This window comes from Oryza sativa, chromosome 3, assembly GCF_034140825.1.
Source record: "Oryza sativa Japonica Group chromosome 3, ASM3414082v1".
NCBI classification, from domain to species: Eukaryota; Viridiplantae; Streptophyta; class Magnoliopsida; order Poales; family Poaceae; genus Oryza; species Oryza sativa.
Genome location: NC_089037.1, coordinates 31984029 through 31996956, shown reverse-complemented (window position 1 = coordinate 31996956; position 12928 = coordinate 31984029). Strand labels below are relative to the sequence as shown.

The window sequence follows — 12928 nt, the reverse complement described above, 5'->3', positions numbered from 1 at the left end:
GAAAAAAATTGCAAAAAAAAATCGGCGGCCGCCGACGCCTCCACCACCGCCGGAGGGAGAAGAGAAGCGGCGGAGGGAGCGCTGCTGCTGGATGATCCACCCTCGGACGAAGACGACACCGTCGACGCCGCCGTTGAGAGGGTGCTGTCGCCGTCGAGGGGGAGGGACGGCCGTTGACGCTGTCTCCGCCGCACCCCGCCGCCGCTGCGCTGTGCCGGCGAGACGGGAAGGAGAGCCACCGCCGCAAGCGTGGGGAAGGGCGGCGCCGCCGCTCACCGTTTGGGGAAGCCGCGGCCGCTAGCATGGGGGAAGGGCGCCGCCGCCGCTCGCCGTGGGGGAAGGCGCCGCCGCCGCCGCCGCCACAGCTAGCGTGGGGGAAGGGCGCCGTCTCCGCTGCACCCCGCCGTCGCCGCGGCGTGTCGGTGAGAAGGGAGGGAGAAGGGAAGGGAAGCGGCGCCGGTGGTGGGAGAGGCGGCCGGCTGGGGGGGAAGAGACGGGAGATGGGGAGAGGGAGTGGCGCTGCCGGAGGGGAGGGGAGGGGAGGAGAAGCGGCGCCGGTGGGGAGAGGCGGCGTCGGGAGTGGGGGAGGCGACCAGCTCGGCTGGGGCTGGGGAGGTGGTGGGAGGGGGAGAGGGAGGGTTAGGGTTAGGGTTTTCATAAGGCCGTGGGCCGACCGGCGAGGGATGGAAATAAGTCTATTTTACATCCCTCGGGCCGAAGAAAAAGAGAAGAAGTTCATTTTTAGTACTTTATTTTTTCTCAGAAGCATTACAATTATAGTTATTGAATGTGTTTATTTCAAAGCAAACCTAAAAATAAGTATTTTCTTTCTTTTTCCAATCAAATAATTGTTAAAGGTTGTTTGTATTAGAGTATATTATTAAAATTAACAATAAGCTCTGAAAATTCTAATAAAACTTCAAAGAGCGAAACTAATCATGGAGAATTTAATAAAATTAGTTTTAACCATGTCATTTTATTTCTCACACTTGCTTTACTTATAAATTAATTTAATTATACACATACCTACTTAAAAATACCAAATATTTCAGCGAATTTGTATTTTAATTAATTGTATATTTTTCTAACCTGTACGCTTCCCGTTGCAACGCATAGGCACTTTTGCTAATCCAAACAACACTTTTGGTTAATATACACACTCCGTAATCACTCGGTGCAACACACGGGCACTTTTGCTAGTATTTATAAAAAACCGATATATATATATAAGTAATTTAAAAGTGAGCCCATCAGAGCATCTCCAAGTTAATGTAAAAATCGATGCGTGAAAAAAAAAACCCGAACCATTACACTGGGAGCTCACTTATTCATCTGCTTCATTTGGCATTGAGAACGGCAGATACTGCTGATTCTTGACCACGGGCACACATCGAACTTTGCTTTTCTGCTGCACGCGTCGACCCGACAGAGCGAAGCCGAGACAGCGGCGCGCACAGGCGCCTTGATTCCGCGCCTCGATTCTTCCTCCCCGTTCTTATCCTTTCCCTCTTTCCTCTCGATTTCTCTCCTCCCCTCGCTCGCCTTATTTCCTTCTATTCTTCTCCGCGCGCTCCTCTCAGCCGGCAACGCGCGCCCTCCCTCTCCTGTCTCTTGTGTTTGAGTGCAGTACCGAAACTCCTCTAAGATAGAGATAGTTTTGTCTGCCTCATTGACTGCAAAGCCTGCAGATGTCAATGTTTTGTCAAATTTCTCATGCCATTGCTTAGGAGCTTGTTTCAGACCATACAAAGACTTCAACAATTTGCACACTTTGCCTTCTTGACCTTCAACTACAAACCCATCAGGTTGATCCATATAGATCTCCTCATCCAGCTCTCCATTAAGAAAAGCTGTCTTAACGTCCATTTGATGAACAAGAAGACCATGTGAGGCTGCTAGGGAAAGTAGCACACGAATTGTGGTCAATCTAGCAACAGGTGAGTAAGTGTCAAAGAAATCTTCGCCTTCTTTCTGAGTATAGCCCTTAGCAACAAGCCGAGCCTTGTACTTTTCAATAGTACCGTCAGGCCTAAGCTTCTTCTTGAACACCCACTTGCACCCCACAGGTTTACACCCATAGGGTCGCTCTGTCACCTCCCAAGTCCCGTTAGCGATAATGGAATCCATTTCACTACGGACAGCCTCCTTCCAGTAGTCTGCATCAGGAGATGCATATGCTTCTAAAATTGACTTAGGAGTGTCATCCACGAGGTACACAGTGAAATCATCACCAAAAGACTTAGCCGTCCTTTGTCTCTTACTCCTTCGAGGAGCTTCACTGACATCCTCCTCAGAGACAAGTTCATGTGTATGTTCAGTTTGTTCTGGTGGTGTGATTGAACTGGGAATTATTTCAGAGGGTTGGTTCGAACCACTATGTGTATCCTTCATTGGGAAAAAGCTCTCAAAGAAGGTAGCATCACGAGACTCCATAATTGTACCAACATGCATGTCCGGTACCTCGGATTTAACTATTAAAAATCTATAGGCAATGCTATGATGAGCATATCCCAGAAAAACACAGTCCACAGTCTTAGGTCCAAGTTTGCGCTTCTTCGTTATTGGTACATTGACTTTCGCCAAGCACCCCCATGTGCGCAAATAAGAAAGTGATGGTTTTCTACCAATCCATATCTCATATGGTGTTTTGTCCTTATTTCTGTTAGGAACTCTGTTTAACACATGATTTGAGGTCAACAATGCCTCCCCCCACCATGCCTTAGGCAGTCCCGCGGTGTCCAACATGGCATTCACCAAGTCAGTCAGTGTGCGGTTCTTCCTTTCAGCAATCCCATTAGACTCGGGAGAATAGGGAGGCGTCCTCTCATGTATGATGCCATGTTCCTCACAGAATAAGTCAAACTCGTTCGAGAAAACTCTCCACCACGATCAGACCTAAGCCTTTTTATCTTTCTGTCAAGTTGATTTTCAACTTCTGCCTTATAAATTTTAAAATAGTCTAGAGCCTCGTCTTTCGTTTTCAACAAGTACACATAGCAAAATCTAGTAGCATCATCAATCAATGTCATGAAATATCGTTTTCCACCCTTCGTCAACACCCCATTCATTTCACAAAGATCTGAATGTAGGAGTTCTAGTGGTGCCAAGTTTCTCTCCTCGGCAGCCTTGTGAGGCTTGCGAGGTTGCTTCGATTGCACACAACTATGGCACTTAGAACCTTTGACAATGGAAAACTTAGGAATTAAACACATGCTGGAAAGCCGAGACATCAAGCCAAAATTAATATGACATAAACGTGAATGCCAAACATTAGCCTCATCATCCACACTGCCACAAATATGGTTCACAGACTTATTGCAGAAATCAGAAAGGGAAAAGCGGAACAGGCCTCCGCACTCATAACCTTTACCAATAAAATATCCATGTTTAGACACGACTACTTTATTAGACTCAAAAACCAACTTAAATCCGTCTCTAGTCAGACGGGAGCCACTAACAAGATTCCTGTCGATAGAAGGGACATGCTGCACGTTCTTCAGCTGCACGATCTTTCCCGAAGTAAACTTCAGATCTACCGTGCCAACACCATGAACAGAAGCATGTGACCCATTCCCCATTAGGACGGTGGAACCCCGTGCGACCTGATAAGAAGAAAACAATGAGATGTCAGCACAAACATGTACATTGGCCCCAGTATCAACCCACCAATTAGTAGATTGATTAACTGAAAAAACAGTAGGTAAATTACCATACCCGCTTCCATCTCCAGTGTTGCCAATGGTCACATTAGCAGACTTAGAAGTCTGCCCTGCAGGTGCCTTCATCCCCTTGCGCTGTGGACACTTCCTAGCCAGATGACCAACTTGGCCACACACAAAGCAAGTCCTCTCATCCTGATTAGGATTGTTGTTGTTCTTCTTCTGCTTCTTGAAGTTGGTGGTTTGCTGAGCTTTGTATTTCCCCTTGCTCTTGTTCTGGGCCTTGTGCACAACATTGGCACTGGACTGCCCACCATCGCCCTTAGACGCGGCATCTTTTTCCCGAGCTTTCTCCTCAACATCAAGAGACGCAATCAACCCCTCAACGGAGTATTCCTGTCTCTTGTGTTTGAGTGCAGTACCGAAACTCCTCCAAGATGGAGGTAGTTTTGCAATAATGCACCCGGCCACAAATTTGTCGGGTAAGACACACTTAAGGAGTTCGAGTTCCTTAGCCATGGTTTGTATCTCATGAGCCTGTTCGACTACAGAACGGTTGTCAGCCATTTTGTAGTCATGAAACTGCTCCATGATATACAGATCATTGCTAGCATCAGTAGCACCGAATTTAGTATTCAGTGCATCCCACAACTCCTTAGCGTCGGTCATATGCATATACACCTCGACCAGACGATCGCCAAGAACGCTAAGAATGCATCCCACAAAGAGAGTAGTGGCTTCCTCGAATTGCTTCTGCTGTTTAGCAGTAAGAACTCCTTCAGGTTTGCCAGTACTCACCCAGAAGCATTTCATAGCTGTCAGCCACAGAGTGACCCTGATCTGCCATCTCTTAAAATGCACACCGGTGAATTTATCCGGCCTCAGTGCATCGGCAAAACCAGCCATAGTAAAATCACAGTGCCTATAATAAGGTTTTTGGATTGTTGAGATTATAGACATATAATGATTTAATCTATTCCATAAATAAATCATGACATTACAGATGAAAACTAGCATGAACGCATCATTAGATCTATACATGTAAACTACACAGTACAACATGAACAGATCAAATATGCGCAACATATTGAACACGTACCGAGGTGACGGAAAGACCGGTTGCTAGGTCGAAACTTTTCGCAGGTGTCTACGAAGGCACGAAACACGCGAGCGAAGAGGAAGGCGAGCCGTCGCGAACGAACAGGGAGCAGTCGCGCGAAGCGCTTCCCAAAAACCTTATTGCCGCCTTCTCCCGGTGCAGAACGTCGAAGGCAGAGGTTCCGGAGACCTGCTCTCCCAATCGCCGGTGCACGCCGGCGAGCGGGATGGAGTAGTCTACGAGCGCCGGCGCAGTACAGAGTAGGAGACAAACCCTAGATTGATTTCGCAAGTGTTGCGTGAAGACGGCAAGTCGGTTTATATAGAGAAGGGTCGGTTGATCAGGGCGCCCGCACGATCTCTACTGCGCGTAACCGAACCGGATAAGTCGCGCGTAACTTATCCGGACTCCACGCCGTTTGCACGCACCGGATTTTTCGGAACGTTTCCAAAACAAAAACGAATCCGAATTTGCAGCAAAACAAAACTGCAAAAGGAGGCTGCATCTGCGCAAGGGTGAGGAGCCAATTTTTCGGACCATTCGACACGTACGTCGTGCACGCGCGCCGCCTGCCCTGCCTGGCGAGGCGAGCGAGCGCGCGCGTGTTTCCCCTCTTCTCTCCACCACACATGCTTCAAGTGGCTAGGAGGGCATCCTCCCTTTTAAGGAGGTCCCCCTCTCCTAGAATAAGCAAGGTGGTACTAAACTCCACATGCATGCCATCCCATGAGGTGGGCTTTTGTGATTTTCCAAAGAATTAATCTTCGAGTGGGCTAAGGCCCATTCATTAATTCCAACACCCTCTCCCCCAGTCCCCCTCCTCCTCCCCCCACCGGCGGCACCGCTCTTCCTACCCCTCAGCCAGGGCGACCTCCCGGCCGACGGCGCCCGGTGCCTCAGACGTGGCATCCTCCACCAGGCCAGCGGCGCCTTTCCCCCGAGGGGCGGCGCCCTCCCCTTGGCGGTCGGCGCCCCCCCAGCCAGCGGTGCCCTTTCCCTGGCGGGTGGCGTCCGAGGAATCCTCTTCTCTGGCACAGAAGTGGCACCCTCTTCACGGCGGCACCCTCCTCGGGGCGCACGGCGGCGCGCCGCCAAGCCACCACGGCCTCGGGGCAGCGGCGTCCTCGGCTCCGATGAACAATGGCACCGGTGATATAATTTTTATTGGAAGATTTTGATTCATTGTTGTTGGATTTGCGATTTTGTAATTCAATGGATTTGTGATTTTGTGATTTATTTGGATCGGATTTGATATCTAGTTCAAGGGGCATGTTTGATCCGTACGTGCGTATGGGATGGGAGCGAAGCGGTTGTGAGTGAGACGGACAATAGATGTATGCAGTGTTCTTCTTGTGGTGTTTGGATGTAATATGGGGTGTTCTTATGTTTGGAGTTTTTGTGATGTTTGGATTGAGATATGAGCAAAATAGGTTTGAACTGATCTGGGAGGGAGCAATCTGGGTGGGAATCGGATGGGAAATTTGGGCGATAGCGATCTGGATTGGTTCGCTATACGGGAACGGACTCGGAAAAAAAATCGTGCGCTAACAGGACGACGTACGAAAATTACTGGCAAAAACACCTTAAACTTTTATAATAGGTAAAGATAAAGATTTGTTTTGTTTGTTACACTATACTACTACTAGTAATAATAATAATAAAATCTGTCTGAGTGATGTATAGACAGATCCTACACAACTAGTTAAATTACTTGTGTTGAAACTGTATGGATGTGTATGGATGATTATGTAAGACAAACAAAATGGTAAGAAAGATCTTAAAGCTAATATTGCACCTCTAAATCGTCATATACTAGAAAGTAACCGCTGCTTCGCGCGGAAGTATACGTAGGCCAGCCCAATTGAACGCAGTGTACACCGTATTATTAAGCCTTATCATCATCATCAGCTAAATAGGGCACTAATCATGTTCTGATTGGCATATGCTCATATTGCAAAGCCCGAAATCCTCAGTTCCCCTCTGAAAAAAAAAAACTCTCAGTTCCATGTTTAACCATCGTGCTGTTCTACAGAAATGATTCTTTTCCGTTTAATCGCCATTTTCAACAGATAGAAATTTCAGTTTATGGATGGTAAAACTATTTAGGAGACAGCCCCAGCACTATATGAAATAGTGCCCAATCGAATCAGGAATTCCAGATCCAGGAACAAATTGTAATAAAATGTTACATGTATATGACAAAGTCATTGAAATGAGTACAGTGGAGTACTTCAGCATGTAAATAGATAAAGCCGGCAATTGATTAATCAATGATAATTGAACATCTAAACTGGAACTTTATGAGAGCCATCTCAATAGTAGGTAACCATAATTTTGCATTACTTTAGTCTAGTACTTAGACATATTGTAGATTATTGAATATATAAATATAAACTGTCTATTATATAGACATACATTGTTCAGGACCTGAAATGATCAAAGCTTTTGATAAAGCCCTATTTCAATTTTCTAATAAATTAAGCTAGCTAGATGAGTATAGGTTTTGAATCGTCGCTTTTCTCGATGGACATGTAATGCATCTGCTATAAATACACCAAAAGTTAGTGCTGTGCATAATCCATATAACAAAAGTATGCAGTTTTTATCGGATATGTTATCAGGCAGAGCGCTTATTTACTGTTTGTTTGAATCAAATGATAATCAGTGTTTTCTACTCTTCTTCACTACTACTTTTCTGGGATAATAATAGTATAAATATTTATGTAATATATTGAATGATTATATGGTTGTCATGGAACATCTAAAGTAAAAACCTAGAAAATTAAGGCAGTTAAGAAACAGTGAATCAACATCCTTTATAATAGTAAATACTGAGAAAAGCAATAATATAAATAATAAGTAAATGGTATCATAAAACATTTTATTAGATGGATTACATTTGCTTCATTGTTTCACAAAACTAATATATGACTCCAAAGTATATAAATTGTACTATATAATAATGTTCTTCAGCATAATATATTTGAACTATGTAGAGAAGAAACTCTTTTTGCTGCAAGTGATGTATTTTTTTTTTAACTTTGTAAAGATAAGAGGAATCATTCTCTGTGAAGATAGAGGAATCATCCTTTGTAAGGTGATTAATTTGTATCCATGTTGTTTGTTTTAGGGATACCTTCACCAAATCAGATGGTGGATGTGATTTACAATAACTTAATCAGATGCCTGTACCTAATTCTAATCACAACAATATTTTGCTGGAGTTTTCAGGACTCAAGGACAACAAGGTTGTGCCAAACAGTTAAATTTCATAATACTAAGATTATATAAAGAATCATCACAGCTTGCTTATATATGAAAGCTTCAAATTTACTTTCAACTACAAAATCATTCCAGTGAACACAACAGGCAAACCCCAAACATCTTCTCTAGTTTGTTACTGTCATATAATTGTAGAGAGCATGCAAGGCACATTTGTGGTATACAAAAAAAGCTTAACATCATTGATTCAAAGTACAAAGAACGTGTCAAATAATTTTTTTTTCGTTAGATCAGCAATGCAATTCTTACTCTAGGATATACCTGTATACTCTATCTCGAATAAATGCAATTCTTACTACAGCATATACATTACCCTGCTCAGTCATGACTCAAAATTAGTTCCAAGAACATGTAATCATGTTTGCCATTAGTAAGTCAAAGACAACATCAACCACAATGCATACAAGTATATAGCTTTTTTTTGTCCAGAAAATCCAAGTTTTTTCTCACGCTTGAAACATCAAGCTATTAAATATATGAGAACTATTCAAAGAGAGTAAGTGTGTGGAATTACCTGGTGCATAAAGGTGTAGTTATAAGGGTCATATATATGATTCTTTCGCTGAATATTCCAAATTTTAAGGATACTTATAAAAGTCTACCATGACTTATTAGCTGAACATAATTAGACCACCACACCCTGCAATGTTCACTGTAATAGAATAGAGAAGCAAAGAGGAATCATGATATGTTAGTATACCTTTCCCAAAAGATATCTACAGTTACATGGATATTTTCCTTGTCTCGTCAGTATATTTAAAAAAGAAATATGTGCAGTTGTGTACCAGATTATTGTTGTTTTCATAGGTTTGTTTGCTTAAGATGTTGGTTGTGTCCAAATGACATGGCTCAACTATCATTATCCGAATATCTTGAGGTGACTCCATTTGTGAAGATGAGCTCTACATGAAAAAAATAAAGTATTAAATATTATGCAATACTAACAGAAATATTTAAAATAAATAGGGATACTTATTACCTTATTTTATTGGATAATATAGGCTCTAATCTTCTCATCCTAAAATCTGATGAACTTGTAGATATCATTGCTGCATTGGAGATGGAGACAGCAATAATTTTTTCAATAACATCTGCAAAAAGAAATAAATAGAACAAAACAATGATATGAACAAATAATATCGAGAAGCAAGAAAGGGCAGCAATAAGGAGGGCAGTAAATAATCCATCTACAGAAATCAATGACCATATGGTAAATGACTTTGGATGGGAACACTTTCACTTTCTGCATTAGATACTGAAAGATCAGTAGGTACCTACAGCCTAGTGGTTACAGTGACCTGAGTAGTACCCCAAGGTCCTGAGTTCAAATCTTCTATGGAGCGAATTTCAGATTGGGTTGTTTGTGGGGCTAAGTTCCCTATTTCAATGGCCGTATATATCCGGTTGAATATAGAGGCTGGGTAAAAAATACCCTTCTCTAAAAAAAAAAACGTAGGTACCTACAGCCAAGGTCTGTGTACACTGTACAGTACCAGCAGAACATGCTTGTGGTAGTCCTGGATGTTTTTGAGCAACAGATCAAGCTTTCTCAAGGTTCCTTATCAACCGCACTTATGGTTTTTCATATATTAATAGACTCACAGGATCAACGAAGAACAAAATCACCGAAGAACAATTCTAATTCTAGGATTAGCTATGGACATCAAACAAAAATCGCCCAACTGATTATGCAGCTATGTTGACGGCGACGGATGGGATCGACCACTATGCCAGCGGAGTCCAACCCCAGCGCTCGGCCGGCCATCCCACTCGAGTGCTGCGCCAAGCTCAACCGCTGGCCCGCCGGGTCGAGCGCACCGGAAAGGAAGGAGGCAGACGGACGGAAAGGGGGCGAGTAGGAGGCAGCGGCGCTCGGCTCGTGAGATGCGTACGCACAGGAGAGGTGGAGTGAGGGCGGCGCTGTGGGCTAGGGTTTCTAGGGGATGGGGATCACCGGATCGGTGAGGGTAGGCGCTGGTGCGGAAGGGCGGCGAGGGACGGCGCTGATGCGGAGCGGCGGCGGCCGGCGTCGGGGATGGCTCGTGACTTGCCGGAGGAGCAGAGGAGGAAGAGGCGAGGAGAAATCGAGAAATCGCAACAGGACACGATTTCTCCAGAAGGGATGCCATCTTTTCCATTTACCCCCCTTGAAAATTAATATTTTACAGTTAGATCCATTGTTTTCTCTATACCATTGATTTCTTATCCAACGGATGCGGGTGAGAGCCAATTCCATCAATTGTACGACGCCACGTGGCGGGGCTATCTGGCCGAGAACGCGCATGGAATTCGTTATTAGAGATTATATCCTTAGCTCAAAACACTCATAAAATTAACCAAACAACACATATAACGTTTGTTGGAGTGATTTAAAAAACCAAGACCCACAAGGTCATTCCGTCATTCCATATAAAGTCATGACCACTGTATACAACAAATTCAGGGCTATTATTGATAGAAATAACAAGACTATATATATCAGCGGTAGCTTCATCAAGAAGTAGAAGAACACTTAGGCTGAGTTCGGATGGGGGAGATGGGAACCTAACTCCTGTGCATGGAAAACGGAGCGGTCCATTAACACGTGATTAATTAAGTATTAGCTAATTTTTTTAAAAAAATGGATTAATTTGATTTTTTTAAGCAACTTTCGTATAGAAACTTTTTGCAAAAAACACACCGTTTAATAGTTTGAAAAGCGTGCGCGCGGAAAACGAAGGAGAGGGAATGGGAAAAGGTGCATGCGAACACAGCCTTAGAGGTTTGCCTTTAAAAGAAGGATGTGGAGAACATAGAACACCTTGGAACCTCCCAGGTGAGCCACACATTATGCACCGAGGCATCAACAATTCAACCGTCCAATGTAGTATGAAAAAACTGATGCCAACGCCTGGACAATTATATCGCAAAAAATGATGAGTACAACCCAAAAATGTGTCCACAAAACCTACTTTTGAAGTTCTTATTGTTGTCCATAACATATAATCAAAGGAGTTTGTTCCAAATTCCAATAGCTCTGCATCCGTGAAAACCACTGCAAATAAGAGCATGTCCACTTAACGTTTGAACTAAAACAAACATTAGGGAAAAAATTGTGGCATACTACCAAGCAGAGGCTATGATCTCTAAAGCAGTATGCATGGATATGTGTATCCAACTTTAGAATTCTAGAGTACTGAACTAAAAACTCCCAACATCGAAAATTGTTGATTGGAGGGACCAACTTTTTTTTTTTACCAAAACCTCTACCAAATAGCTATACACTTAGTGGTATTAAAAGAGGAGATCCTCATCAATAAAAGCATTAAAAAGTGATTTTAGGTGAAAGTAGAATTACAACTACCATCTACCTGGTCTTCCTCATAAGCAACTTGAAGTGCTCCACTAACAAAATTTTAGAGATTACATCAATAGAACTAAATGGCACAAATTGAGCTTATAATGCAATTGAGAGTACCTTAACTTGCTCATGTCCGAAGCCTGCATGACACAACCACCAGATATAGGAAATAAAAAAAAGAAATATACTAGAAAATAGGCGCGCCATTTGGCGCGCTTTAGTTTATAGACAGTGCATAATTAGAGCTCATCTACAGTATATAAATTTTGGAAGGCCATGAGCTAGTTTGATTTTATGTAGAAATCATGAATTGAAATGGACCTCCTAATGGATTTTAATTTTGTGTCCAGTGAAAATTAAGACCAATCAGGTAGGGTAGTAATTTATGCTTGTCATTAATTTTGTTGGTTTAAGTTTGTGTTGTACTCCCTCTATAAATACAATACTATTATCACATTCTGGTACCACTTCAATAAATATAATGTTTACACCTAATAGGATTAGAGATCTTAAAGGTGGATGATTTTAAATAAAATGAATTTAGAAGAAAGATGCTAATTAATTACATGCATGTATGTGCGCATTATATTATGAAACATTAGAAAAGAAAAGGTTGTGTCTTATATTTTGGGTTGAAGGTAATAATGATTTTATAAAAGTTTTGTGTAATAATTAGACTATATACTCCCTCGTCCCAAAATACCAAAAATACATGGACTTCTCGCCTTTAAATTTTGTCTAATGACTTTAATAGGCCCAACACCATAAGTAACAAATTTATCCATGGTTTCTGGTAATCAACATGGATTAGCTCAGAAGCGGCTGCCAATTATGTCAATGAGGAGTTGTCCTGCTTGTTTAATCTAGGCCATTTCAGACTTTTGTCTTCAAGCTTGATTGGTTTCAAAATTGTTAGAAGTTTTTATATTTTGGGATCAAAGGAGTACCATAGAACAAATATTTGAGATACGGTTCTCCGGAATGCAAAGTTGGATCCGATCTTAATTTCACATTTGCTTTTTTCACTTAACATACAGCATATCATATTTATCTAAGGATTTAAAATAGAGTAAATTTCAGAAAACTGCAACTTTAGTGACAAAACTATCAGTTTGCTGCAACATTAGCGACATATTTCAGTTTGCTGCAACAATAGCGTGTAAAATTATCACAAAACTGCAACTTTTACGTTATATGCTGCTACAGTACATATATGTGACAACTGTAGCAACATATAACGTAAAAGTTGCAGTTTTGTGATAATTTCCCGTGCTATTGTTGCAGCAAACTGAAACATGTTGCTAAAGTTGCAGCAAACTGATACATTTGTCACTTAAGTTGCAGTTTTCTGAAATTTACTCTTTAAAATACTTCATGCCCCATCGTTTGGCTAATGGCATATTTACAAACGATAAATGATTTATGAATAAGACTTTTATATACGATTTATGAATAAGACTTTTATATACGTGTTCTTAAAAACATAAAAGCAAAAAGCTGAAAAATAAAGAGTAACTTTCACAAAACTATAGGTACTTTGATCAATTT

The 12928-nt window shown here is 42.2% G+C and overlaps 1 long non-coding RNA gene across 2 annotated transcripts; it reads right to left on the bottom strand.

Annotated features, from left to right (window-relative positions):
* Positions 1 to 7074: 7074 nt before the first annotated feature.
* LOC107278495 (uncharacterized) lies at positions 7075 to 10115 on the bottom strand. Of its 2 annotated transcripts, XR_010740386.1 has the most exons (5): positions 9724 to 10115; positions 9020 to 9131; positions 8826 to 8942; positions 8555 to 8692; positions 7075 to 7298 (listed from the first exon to the last, which is right to left on the bottom strand). It is a non-coding gene; the product is annotated as an uncharacterized lncRNA (long non-coding RNA). The 2 variants fall into 2 exon arrangements; XR_010740385.1 differs by lacking the exon at positions 7075 to 7298 and having other exon boundaries at positions 8047 to 8692.
* Between the last annotated feature and the right edge of the window lie 2813 nt (positions 10116 to 12928).